This window comes from Hemiscyllium ocellatum (genome assembly GCF_020745735.1).
Source record: "Hemiscyllium ocellatum isolate sHemOce1 chromosome 27 unlocalized genomic scaffold, sHemOce1.pat.X.cur. SUPER_27_unloc_41, whole genome shotgun sequence".
Lineage (NCBI taxonomy): Eukaryota > Metazoa > Chordata > Chondrichthyes > Orectolobiformes > Hemiscylliidae > Hemiscyllium > Hemiscyllium ocellatum.
The window spans coordinates 168,506-180,988 of NW_026867511.1; the positions used below are offsets into that span (position 1 = coordinate 168,506).

At 47.1% G+C, this 12,483-nt stretch overlaps 1 protein-coding gene and 1 non-coding gene across 2 annotated transcripts in view; one reads left to right on the forward strand and one right to left on the reverse strand.

Annotated features, from left to right (window-relative positions):
• LOC132808329 (zinc finger protein 239-like) overlaps positions 1-12,483 on the reverse strand; it is an 85,713-nt gene that overhangs the window by 40,012 nt on the left and 33,218 nt on the right. The gene's annotated exons all lie outside the window — the stretch shown is intronic.
• trnan-guu (transfer RNA asparagine (anticodon GUU)) lies at positions 9,294-9,367 on the forward strand. The gene has a single exon. It is a non-coding gene; the product is annotated as a tRNA-Asn (tRNA).

Here is a 12,483-nt window from a genome sequence, read left to right on the forward strand (position 1 = left end):
CATGCCCCTGCAGAGTTAGTTTAAACCCCCCCGCAAAGAGCACTAGCAAACGTCCCACCAAGGATACTGTTGCCCCTCAGGTTCAGGTGTAGACCATCCTATTTATAGAGGTCCTACCTTCCCCAGAAAGAACCCCAGTTATCCAGATACCGGAATCCCTCCCTCCTGCACCATCCCTGTAGCCACGCATTTATCTGTTCTCTCTCACGATTCCTCAACTCGCGATCAAGTGGCACGGGTAACAAACCAGAGACAACAACTCTGTTTGTTCTAACTCTGCGCTTCCAACCCAACTCCCTGAAAGTATGCATAACATCCTCATCCCTCTTCTTACCTATGTCGTTTGTGCCAATGTGGACCACCACTTCGGGCTGCTCTCCGAACCCCTTAAGGACCCAGAAAACACGATCAGAGACATCACGTACCCTTGCACCTGGAGGCAACATACCAATCGTGAGTCTCTCTCGCCCCCACAAAACCACATATCTGTGCCCCAAACTATCTAGTCCCCAATAACTATTGCTCTGCTCTTTTCCAACCTTCCCTTCTGAGCATCGGGAACAGGCTCCGTGCCAGAGGCCTGAACCCCACTGCTTACCCCGGTAAGTCGTCCCCCCTACAAGTATCCAAAATGATACACTTGTTCTTCAGGGGAACGACCGCAGGGGTCGCTGCACGGGCTGCTATCTCCAAGTACCCCTCACTGTCACCCATCTGTCTGCAATCTTTGGAGTTGCTACTTCCCTAAAGCTCCGATCTATGACCCCCTCTGCCTCCCGAATGATTCTAATTTCATCCAACTCCAGCTCCCGTTCCCGAAGGCGGTCTTGGAGGAGCTGGAGATGGGTGCACTTATGGCAAGTGTAATCAGCAGGGACGACCATGGCATCCCTCCCCTCAAACATGTTGCAAGAGGAACATTGCACTGTCTTCACTGCCATCCCTCTAAAATAACCTTTAAAAAAAACGAAGTCTGAAGAGTAGAACAAGCAAAATGCAGCACTTACCTCCTTACCATAACGGATCTTATTATAAGGTTAGAGGAGGAGGGCGGGTGGGACGGACTACCCCTGTAGAGCCTCGGGTTATTCTCCTGCGCGCATTTATAGGAAGCAAAACCTACCCAGGTTAGCTTGCGCTACACCAGCTTCCGGGTCCACTCCACGCTTTTTTCCAATGAAGGCGCGCAGGAGAGTCCCGGAGATGTGACTTGACTCTAAGTCTCCCCAATGTTGTAGCGATCGCATCGGGAGCAATGGACATAAAAAGATTACATTGATGGATGTACCGGTGAAAGTCTTCTTACTGCCGCAGCCCGGGTTCGATTCCCGGGCAGCGAGGCCATTTTCAGCAGAGCTCCAAGGGCGGCTCAATGTTCCCCTGGTGGTCTAGTGGTTAGGATTTGGCGCACTCACCGCCGCGGCCCGGGTTCGATTCTCGGTCAGGGGAGCAGTTTTCAGCTGGGCTACGGGCTCTCCGTTCTTCTGCAAAGCGCTTTACAGTTGTTTATTGATCTTCGCCATTCCTGGGTGCTGCAGTGTGATGTAGAGCGTTGAAATCGCATCCTGATGCAGATTTGTTTGCATGTGTTGGGATGATTGCTTCTGCAGCGACAAACGAGTGAACAGTCTTCACTCTCTCGGCAGAGCAGATCGGGGCTGCTTGTCAGTGTCTGTTTGTAGACGCGGTTACGTGTGTTTTACAGTTTAAATTTAATTTTTCTTGTGTCCCTTCATTCTACTTAAAGTTCAGCAGCCCTCAAACCGAAATTCCCCAGGTACTTTTGGGACAATTTCTTCCAGGTGTTCGCTAAATATATCTCTGAGAACTTTGTAAAGTTTGAACATTGTGAGTGTTGACATTTTGTACTTTTGCGCGAAATCACAGCTCGAAAAAAACAGAATGGCGCAACTTAGACAGAGTTTATACTTGCAGGACGGCGATATGTCTGCGGGTCCATGATGGGAGCATCACCCAGAAGGGAAACCATCTCTCCTTTTCACTCAGTGTCGTCTTTAGCAGCTTTTCCGTAGAACGGCGCACTGTTCAGCACCTCGCCTTTTCTTTTTTTCCCAAAAAAACTTTGACATAAATATTTCACATTGATACAATGGCCCAAAGTGCACAATTGAGATGACACACTGGTGGAGGTCTGAGTGGTCTTCTGTTGTTCTCTGTACCCTATGTTGCGGAGGGCAATGCTTATCAAGGTTCACTCCGGTGTCAGAGAAAAGTTGCGAAACAAAACGGTTTAACTTTCTGCCAGTGGAAGGAGCCCGGTTTCTGGGTCCGGGACAAACAGCAGTAGGGAGACAGAATGAGAAGCAGCTGTTCGGGAAACTCTTTGCCGCTTGCAATTCTCAGAGCAATGTCAAATGTATTTCACACTGAGCAAGACTCAGCTGGTTAAAGAGGTGGAGCGGGGGTGCTTGTGTGCTCTCGGTGTGGCTCGTTGGTCTCGGGGTATGATTCTCGCTTTGGGTCTTCTACTATGTAGACCTGCGCGAAATCCCGGACGAGCCCGCGTTTCCTGACTTGTGCAAGAGTGCCCGGTTAACTTTCTCAAAAAGTACCTTCGCTAAAGTGTGGACTTTTGCCCGAAACGTCGATTTTACTGCTCCTCGGATGCTGCCTGAACGGCTGTGCTTTTCCAGCACCACTAATCCAGAATCTGGTTTCCAGCATCTGCAGTCATTGTTTTTACCGCTTGGAGTACAAATTGGGGAGAAGGCAAGGAAGTGAAATGATGGAATATTGCGTTGACGTCAGTGGTGCCGTGTTTAAGGAATGTCAGCACTGAAGCAAGATTGGAAATTTGGGACAGCTCTCCTCGGAGAAGAGAAGTTTGAAATCTGGCCTGGTTGAAGCTTTCCAAGTCATGCAAAGTTTAGACAGAGAAAGTGATGTAGTCAAAATGCTCCCACGCCTGAAAGGATCGGCAACAAGTCATGAGGAAAAGAACTAAAAGTGACATTGGGAAGAACGCTTTCGTACAGGGAGTGGTTGCGTTCAGTAAATCCCTAACTGACACTGACAAAGAGACAGATTGAATAGACGCAAACGGGAATTCGGTGGTCATGTTTAAAGTAACACTGTGCAGAATTACATGGAGAAGGAAAGAGAATGATACGAATAGAGACCCACGTTTACTTACTGTGTCGAACCAGCAGAGCGAAGGTGGGCCGCATGGCCTCCGTCTGTGCTGTGACACATGCTGTGATTCAGAATGGAATCACAATTCGACCAACAGAATGTGGGAAGTTAGGAAAAAGTTTATATTTACACAGCTTCCATACATCTGCGCAACAGCACATGATACGGTAGCAGAGGAGATCTTTGACATCAGTCTCGAATCGACCTGTGGAAAACTCTCGGCGTGTAGGAGCAGAGTGGCGTAGTGGTTGTGTGGTGGGCTCATAGCCCCGAGGTCGATGGATTGAAGTCATCCTCCGCTGTAGTGCAATGTCTCCTTGAGCGGCTTCCTTTTGAACGGGGGCTGTGCTATATTCTATATCTTGACTTTGCACCTACTGCCTGAGTGTCTGAATACCCTGTATCATACCGATACTCTCGGGGAACTCACACGATTCTAGTAACATGCTTTATGGAGGTCTGAGTGGTCTTCTCCTGTTCTTCGTCGGTTTCCTATGAACTGATTCGCAAAACCACTTCTTCTCAATGCCAATGAGCTAATTAAGTTGAAACGCATGCCTTGTTCTTCCATCCATTCCCTGCATTGATCGCCACGCCGGGTCGGACGTGAATGACAAGACGATAAGTATGTCAGAAACCGTATAACCACTCAGATACAGTTCCTTCCTATGAGGACAGATATCACTGATTGTGAATCACCTCAGAGAGAGGCAAGTGACAGAGAGTCGCCGTGGACTCGATGGGCTGAACGGCTTCTATCTGCGCGAGAATGGTGCAACGTGTTTATGCCGTCCCACTGCCTGTCTCTGGGACAGGGAGGCTGAGGGAGCAAAACTGGTTCATTTTTAACCGTCCCTTCCGTGTTGGACTGCCTGCAGTCCCTCAGCTCAGGGCCATGGGGATGACACTCAGTGAGTGAAGGTTTCACTCGGATTCTCTTCATCTGGGACACTTGGGACTCAGATGTTAACTGCTGCGCAGTCGCAGCAAAGAAAGCGATGCCCACTTTGCAATCGACTTTCTGTAAGATTGCTGCGTGAAGACGATTTCTGAACACCAAGCAGGCTGTACAACAATGTGAATTTACTTGAGGGAAGAGTGCTTGGTGTCGATTTCTCTCTGTCTCGCCAGCACAGCATCTTTCTATCTCTCCGATAATAGACCTTTGGAGGAAATTCATATTCAAAGTTACTCACTTCCCACGCATTAGTGTAAGTGATTTCTCTCACTTCAAGTGATTGAGAGAGACAGCAGAAGAGCGAATGGACTCTTCCCTCACCCCCAGAACAGCTTGCGAGTAGAAACAAAATGGTTTAATTATCTGCCAGTACAGAGAGTCCAATTCCTGGGGATGAGACAAACATCAGCGCCCCGGGGACAGAATGACAAGCAGATGTTGTGGAAACGCTTTGCTGCTTGCAATTCTTGGAGCAATGTATTTCACGCTGAGCAAGTTTCAACTGGCTCAGAGTTGTGGTTCTGTTCGCCGAGCTGGAAGTTTTTGTTGCAAACGTTTCGTCCCCTGGCTAGGAGACATCATCAGTGCTCTGGAGCCTCCTGCGAAGCGCTTCTTTGATGTTTCTTCCGGTATTTGTAGTGGTTTGTTCTTGCCGCTTCCGGGTGTCAGTTTCAGCTGTCCGTTGTAGTGGTTTGTATATGGGGTCCAGGTCGATGTGTCTGTTGATGGAGTTTGGGGATGAATGCCATGCTTCTAGGAATTCTCTGGCTGTTCTCTGTCTGGCTTGCCCTATGATAGTAGTGCTTTCCCAGTCGAATTCATGTTGCTTGTTGTCTGAGTGTATGGCTACTAAGGATAGCTGGTCGTGTCGTTTTGTGGCTAGCTGATGTTCATGGATGCGGATTGTTAGCTGTCTTCCTGTTTGTCCTATATAGTGTTTTGTGCAGTCCTTGCATGGTATTTTGTAAACTACGTTAGTTTGGCTCATGCTGGGTATTGGGTCCTTTGTTCTAGTAAGTTGTTCTCTGAGCGTGGCTGTTGGTTTGTGTGCCGTTATGAGTCCTAAGGGTCGCAGTAGTCTGGCTGTCAGTTCTGAGACGCTCCTGACATATGGTAGTGTGGCTAGTCCTTTTGGTTGTGGCATGTCCTCGTTCCGTGGTCTATCTCTTAGGCATCTGGTGATAAAATTGCGTGGGTATCCGTTTTTGGCGAATACCTTGTATAGGTGTTCCTCTTCCTCTTTTCGCAGTTCTGGTGTACTGCAGTGTGTTGTGGCTCTTTTGAATAGTGTCCTGATGCAGCTTCGTTTGTGTGTGTTGGGGTGGTTACTTGCATAGTTTAGGACTTGGTCTGTGTGTGTTGGTTTCCTGTGTACCCTTGTGGTGAATTCTCCGTTAGGTGTTCTCTCTACTAATGGGAGTTGGCTATCCTTTTCCTCTTCTCTCGTGAATCGGATTCCTGTGAGTGTGGCGTTGATGATTCGGTGTGTTTTTTCTATTTCTGTGTTTTTGATGATTACAAAGGTGTCATCGACATATCTGATCCAGAGTTTGGGTTGGATTTGTGGTAGGGCTGTTTGTTCTAACCTTTGCATAACTGCCTCTGCTATGAGTCCCGAGATTGGTGATCCCATGGGTGTTCCGTTGATTTGTATATCTGATTGTTGAATGTAAAGTGTGTAGTGAGGCACAGGTCCAGTAGTTTAAGTATGCCGTCCTTGTTGATAGGTTCGGCCTCCTGTGTTCTGTTATGTATGTCCAGTAGGTTGGCTATTGTTTCTCTGGCCAGGGTTTTGTCAATTGAAGTGAACAGTGCCGTCACGTCGAATGAGATCATGGTTTTTTCTTTGTCTCCAGAGTCTCCAGTGTACATTACCCCCTGAGTTTATATTTGCACATCGGCGATATGTCTGCACAACAGCACATGACACTACAGCAGTGAAGATCTTTTGATTTCATTCTCGAACGTGCAAGACACACGCCAACTGAAAAGCTGAATACTTTTCACTGAGTACTCGGGAAAGCTGCCGTGCAATGCAGGAGAATGGCACAGCGGGTGCATGTTAGGATCACAACCCAGAAGGGAAACCATTTTCACTTATTTACTCAATGTCGTCTTCAGCAGCTTTCCCCTATAACGGCGCTCTGCTCTCTCCTTTACCTTGTCATCTGCTTCCCAAAACTTCGTGTATCTGAGCTCAATGTGTCACATCGATACACAACTCAAATTTACACAGTTATTCTGGCACGCTTGTGGAGCTCTGAGTCGTGTTGTCCAGTTTTCTGTCGGTGTGTTCTGATCTCAAGTGTGAAACCTCTTCTCTCAGATGGCAATGAACCGGTGAAGTTGAAACACATGCTGTTTTTGTCTATTTCCTGCGGTAAAGAAACCGACGCCCGTGTAATAAAAGACTCTCTGTAGGATTGCTGTGTCAAGACAAATTCTGAACACCAAGCAGGCTGCATAAAAATGCACTCATATCAATTTACCTGAGGGAAGGGTCTCCATTTCTCTTGGTCCCGACAACACAGCATCTTTCGGTCCGTTAACAGGACCTTTGGAACAAGCTCAAAGTTCCCCATTTCCTACGCATTTCTGTAACTGACTTATCCTGCCTCAACAACTAGTGAGAGAGAGCAGAAGAGCGTGTGGGCTCCTTCTTCCACCAGGACAGCTTGCAAGGAGAAATAAAATGGTTCAATTATCCACCAGTGGAGAGAGTCCGGTCCCTGGGGACGGGACAAACAGCAGCGTCCTGGGAGCAGGGAGACAGATTGAGAAGCAGATGTTCTTGAAACTCTTCCTTGCTTGCAGTTCTGGGAGCAACGTACAATGTATTTCGTACTGAGCAAGTCTCAGCTGCTTCAGGAGGTGGCTGCACCCATGGCTGGTGGCTCGTTAGTCTGGCATATGATTCTAGCTTTGGGTCTTCTCGCGAATGCAGACGTGTGAGAGTTGCCGGGTTCCAATCCCAGGCGAACCATCTTTTCTTAAATTGACCAGAGCAAAAATACCCGATCAATTTTCTCAAAAAGACGCTTCGTTAAATGAGATCGGACTGCCTGAATTAGGGACGGCGCAAAAGCTGCCATTGCAGTGAACACGGCGAAGGGAAACACATGTTCAAAGTGAAAACAAGTATTGCAGATTTTTCGCCGGCGCAATCCGAGTCTGAATGAATCTTCCACCTGTATTACGCTCAATTCTGAGTGTGATACTTCAGGAAGCGGGGAAGTGAAGTGTTTGCAGACGGCGCTGAACATGTTAACGTGAATGGTGCCGTCCTGAGGAATGTCAGCAATGAAGGGAGATTGGAAAGTTTGGGGCAACTCTCTTTGGAGAACAGAGGCCTGAAAGCTGGCCTCATTGAAGTTTTCCACGTCATGAGGGTTTTAGACAGAGACAATAATGCAGTGAAAATGCTCCCAGGCCAGAAAGGATCGAGAACGATTTGGCAGAGATTGAAAGTCATCAGGAAAATAAGTAAAAGTGACACTAGGAAGACCGTTTTCGCACAGGGAGTGGGGTCAGTCAGTCGCTGTCTGACAGTGACAAAGAGACAGATTCAATGGACACAAAAGGGAATTCGGTGGGCATGTTCAATGTAACAATGTGCAGATTTACAGGGAGAAGGCGACAGAATGAGACACTTATTTACATATTGTGTTGATCCAGCAGAGCTAAGGTGGGCTGCATGGCCTCAGTCTGCGCTGTCACACATTTTGTGATTCTGAGTGAAACCGGAGTGGGACAAACAGAACGTAGGAAATTTGACAACGGATATATTCTGCCCAACAGGATACTCCATCACAGCAATGAAGGTGTTTTGACATCATTCTCGAAGGTCCATGCCACAATGCAGATTCAAAACTGAGTATTCATTTGAATCACTGAGTAAGTTATTTACAGTTATTCAGTTGAGGTGAGCGGAGTTGCGCATTGGGAGCCACTCCAGTTGATCTGTCGAAGCCGTTTCCTCCTGTGTGATAGTCCCACCAGCACTCCAACTTGCTGTGCTTCCAGTCAGTAGATGCAGATTACTGTCCCATACTGATACACGGGCCACGATGACCCAACTGTGGTGACAAGCTTGTGAAGGTCTGAGTGCTCTTCTCCTGCTCTCTGTCGGCCTCCTATGATCCGAATCATCAAACCTCTCTTCTCCGAGATCGCAATAAACTGGTGAAGGTGAAACACATCAGTTTCGGTGTGTTCCATGTGCAGGAGGCCCTGCAGTAATTCCCCATACTGTTTCACACAGCAGCATCCTCTCGGTGAATTATGCTCGGCAAAAAAAACTATTAAACCAAATCAGTGTCGTCCATTGGATTTTACTGACACCGTTTATAAAATTCAGGCTCACCGTTGATGTGGAGAGAGGCCGTCAGACTGTAGTTTCCGCTCCTTGTGTTGAATAAAGATAATTTTAACAGTGTCCAGTGAGAGGAAATAATTTGTTGTTGGTGGTAAACATTTCTATCTGAACTCGCTGTCACTCTGCTATGACAGGATGAGCTGGGACCTCCTGATAGATTGAAACACACAACTGGCAATCTCTAGATTATGTTGTAAAAACATCGGTATAATGTTATTCACACCGCGCTGTCACCAACTGAACGAAGCGGCTGTGTTTTCATTCTCACATTGTGGGGAGCTGAGCATTGACCGAAACACTGGGCACACCACCTCCCTGACACAGTGTTCACAAATCAAACTGACAGCAAAGCCTCACGTGTGATCGAAAGTTTCCGCAACGAAGATTTGCCTCAACAGATATCGGGAGTGAACGCAATCATTCCTTGATTTGAAATGTGAGAAGCAGACTTTTAGTAAGCCTGACGCGATTTGAACACGCAACTTATTGATCTGGAGTCAGTTGCGCTACAAGCTGACGGCCGCTAACGTCTTCTTTTCATGCTTAAGGGAAGTGATCGCACTACAAGGATTTTACGTTATGAGTTACAACGGAGATCAACAGTTCATGTCTGTTCTGTTTCTTCCCCCTCTCTTTCTGCAGAGGGTGGGATCAGACTGTCCCCGGTGTCTCCACAATGAATGTCCCAGGCATTATTAAGGAAAAGTAAAAGTGATAGACGACAATTGTAATTCTAGGCGGGGCAGGCTGAATTATGAATTCACTAATAGCCTCCCCTAAGCGATGGCGCAGCCTCAGACATCGCCTGTCTCTATGGCGCAATTGGTCAGCGCCTTCGGCTGTTAATCAAAAGGTTGGTGGTTCGAGCCCACCCAGGGACGCTTAGTTCGCTGCTCTCTCTTGGCTTCGCGGCTGTGCGAACTGTAATGGGGTAAGGCGAATGATATCCAAACGGAAACCCCCTCCACAAAGGGGTTTCTGAGTTGTATTATTGTCTAACGTAAGGGACTGCGGATGCTGAGAACCCGAGACAAAAAACGAGAAACTCGGCAGGTTTGACAGCACCTGCCGGAGAAAACGGAATTCTGAAATGCTGAGTCTGATTCTCTTTCCATAGATGTTGCCTGACCTTCTCCGTTCCTCCTGAAATTTCTAGATTTGGTTTTAACTGAAAGTTCATTTCATCTTTTGTGATGAAACACCTGGACTCGCCGTGTGCAGATATTTAACCCTTTCGAATCACTGAAGTGAATGGATTCAAACAAACTCTGCGATGATTCACTCTTTCTCAGCTCCGCAGCCAGACAGACCTGGGAAGTGAAGCTGTCAGTGTAGTTCTGTATTCGTGGGCTGAGTGGTTTATGCGATGGACTTGAAACCCATTGCGGTTTCCCCACGCAGGTGTGACCCCTGCCGACTACAAAATGAGAAATGTCGTCGAAAAGAAAGGGAGCTTGCTCCCCGGCTTCTTTAAGATTCAAGTCAGTGGAGGGGGAAAACTATTTCACTCACATTGGGACTGGTGGGAATCTGCAACCCACTGCCTGTTCGGGTGGAACAAGCAGATATCCGCAGAGCTTCTTTTGACACAAGTGTCTGCAAATGAGACTAGAACAGTGAGGGACATGAAATCGTGATCGAAATGAAGCAGGCACCTGAGGACAAGGGTGTTTCCTTTGCCAGTGAAAGATACTGCTTCACAAAGTTGGGACTGTGGAAGGGAAGCAGTCACGGTGATTATCTTTGGTTGTTGACCTTGTGAATGTTCCCATTGCTGCGCATGTCCGTGTTAGTCAGTTACCAGAGGACAGGAATTCTGCAGCATGGTGGCGTTAGATACGCACAGGGCCAGGGGCGCAATGTCTCCACCTACCTGTTTGAAATGCAGCTCACAGCTTCTTCACACACCCCAATTAATCTTTCTCATTGTCCTGAAGCCGGCATACGGTTTGAATTCCCGATCTGCGGGAATGAGAATCTTTTCACTGTCTCGCGTCAATAAATGTCCCTCAGAACATCGGAGTCAAGTCACAGCGGAAGCTGAAATAGCCTCACACGCTGCTCACGGGCACATTTTACTTTCCCCAACTCAACGCCTCAACCACTGCGGCTCCTGGGAGTGGAAAGGAAACAGTCCCCAAAACCAGTCTTAGTTTTGTGAATCTTCAGAAAATAAGCAAACCTTCATCCCTTCGGATTTTCTATCCTGGGCTGACAGGGATGGGTTTTGTTACTCTTTTGTCGGATATTGCAAGTGGATGTTTTGCAGAAAAGCACCACAATGCAATCTGATTAATCAGGACCTGGATGTTTTCAGTCTTTGGATGTAAGTGTTGTGCTCCAGAACTTTGTTGTTCACAGTTTATAATACTTTTCTTCCCAGTCCCCTGTACCACTTGTCGAAAATGCTTAATTTATGTCTTGTAATCCTTTCACTGTCTGCTAATGAGGATAGCGTTTCCGTATTTTACCTAAATTATCTTGACCTTGCATACCTCAAGCCTCAAGCTAATTTCACGAGAAACCTTCTCCAGTTCAAAAGCCAACTGTCAATAATGGCTCTGTTTCTTGTCACGTATCCAATTTCAGATCGATATTGTTAATGTCCCTTTTATTCCATCAGATCCAGGTTTCGCTCACAGGGCATCAACAGAACTGTCACCAAATACATTTACCAATCTTCCTTCATCCTTTCGATTGTATTAACATCATGAACACTTCTCATCAAAATAACTCGAGAGACTTTCATCACCATTTTCTGTGAACAGTTCTACATTAGCTTTGCTGAATGAACACCAAATTTCTTGAAGTGGCTCCTTAGTTCCGACCCTGATTATTCATCTCTCTGCGCACGGAAATGGATCCTTCCCACCCGCTCTGTCCCTCATCAATGTGTGTAGTTCAAATCGATCTCCCATCAGCCTCCTCTGTCCTGATCAAATCCAGGGGAACAGGATACGTTGGGTCTATGGCGCGGACAGGACAAGTCCAGTACTCACCTTTCCTGTTAGAGCAATTCCATGAGAAATTTTAGATCATAACTTTGGGCGTGTAGTTGTGACCGAATACTTAAGGTGCTGGCGTAGAGATCCTTTGGGGCTCCCCCACCCAGGGTGGTAACCTGCTGGCTATGCTTTCTTCGCTGGCGATTTTAAATGACTTCCTGTTGGTTGCATTATCGCTCAAACTTCACAAAACCTGTCTCAACAAAGTCCCGTTTTCTCATGTCTGGGAATTGATTGCCATGCAGGAAACTCGAGTTCGGAACAAACAGCGTACCAGACTCAAAACGTCAACTCTGTTTACCTTTCCACAGATGATGCACGACCTGTCGGCTTTCTGCAGTATTCTCTGTGTTTATTAGGCACAAGTGCTGCTTTTCATTCAAGAACTTCAATTCCTGTCCTCTGGGAACTGACTCTGGTCAGTGGCAATTGGTTCTTCTGATCATTAATCTGCCCATTCCCACCGCTTCTTCTCCCATCATTACCAACAGCCCCAGGAAATCTCCAGTTAACCTTCTTTGCTCCAAAGCAAACATTCCCAACCTTAGGAATGTCTCCCCACAATGGAAATTCTTCATCCCTGTAAATTAGGCATGGCGTACACTTGGGAAGAGATTTTGGCAAAATATTGTCAGTTAGGAAATGGAAAAATGTTCATGAAACAAAACAGAAATCCCAGTCTCCAGCTTTGTGAACCTTTAGAAAGTCTTTGGGAAGCGGATTTAGATGAGAATGAAAGATGAACCGTCCGACTGAGCAGAGACAGTCCAGACACCGTCCCCTTGTTGAAGAGGCCGGGAGATTGACTCTGATGTTCTCGGGACATGAACTGATCTGAGACATTGAAATAATTGTCGTTCGTGCACATCAGGAATTCAAACCCCTTCTCGCCTCCGAGCCAATGAGGGAACTCGGGAACAGGCAAAACACTGAAAGGCTCGAAGGGCGACGTTCCCGGAGTAAGAAAACTAGTTCCTCGTGACATGGATGTG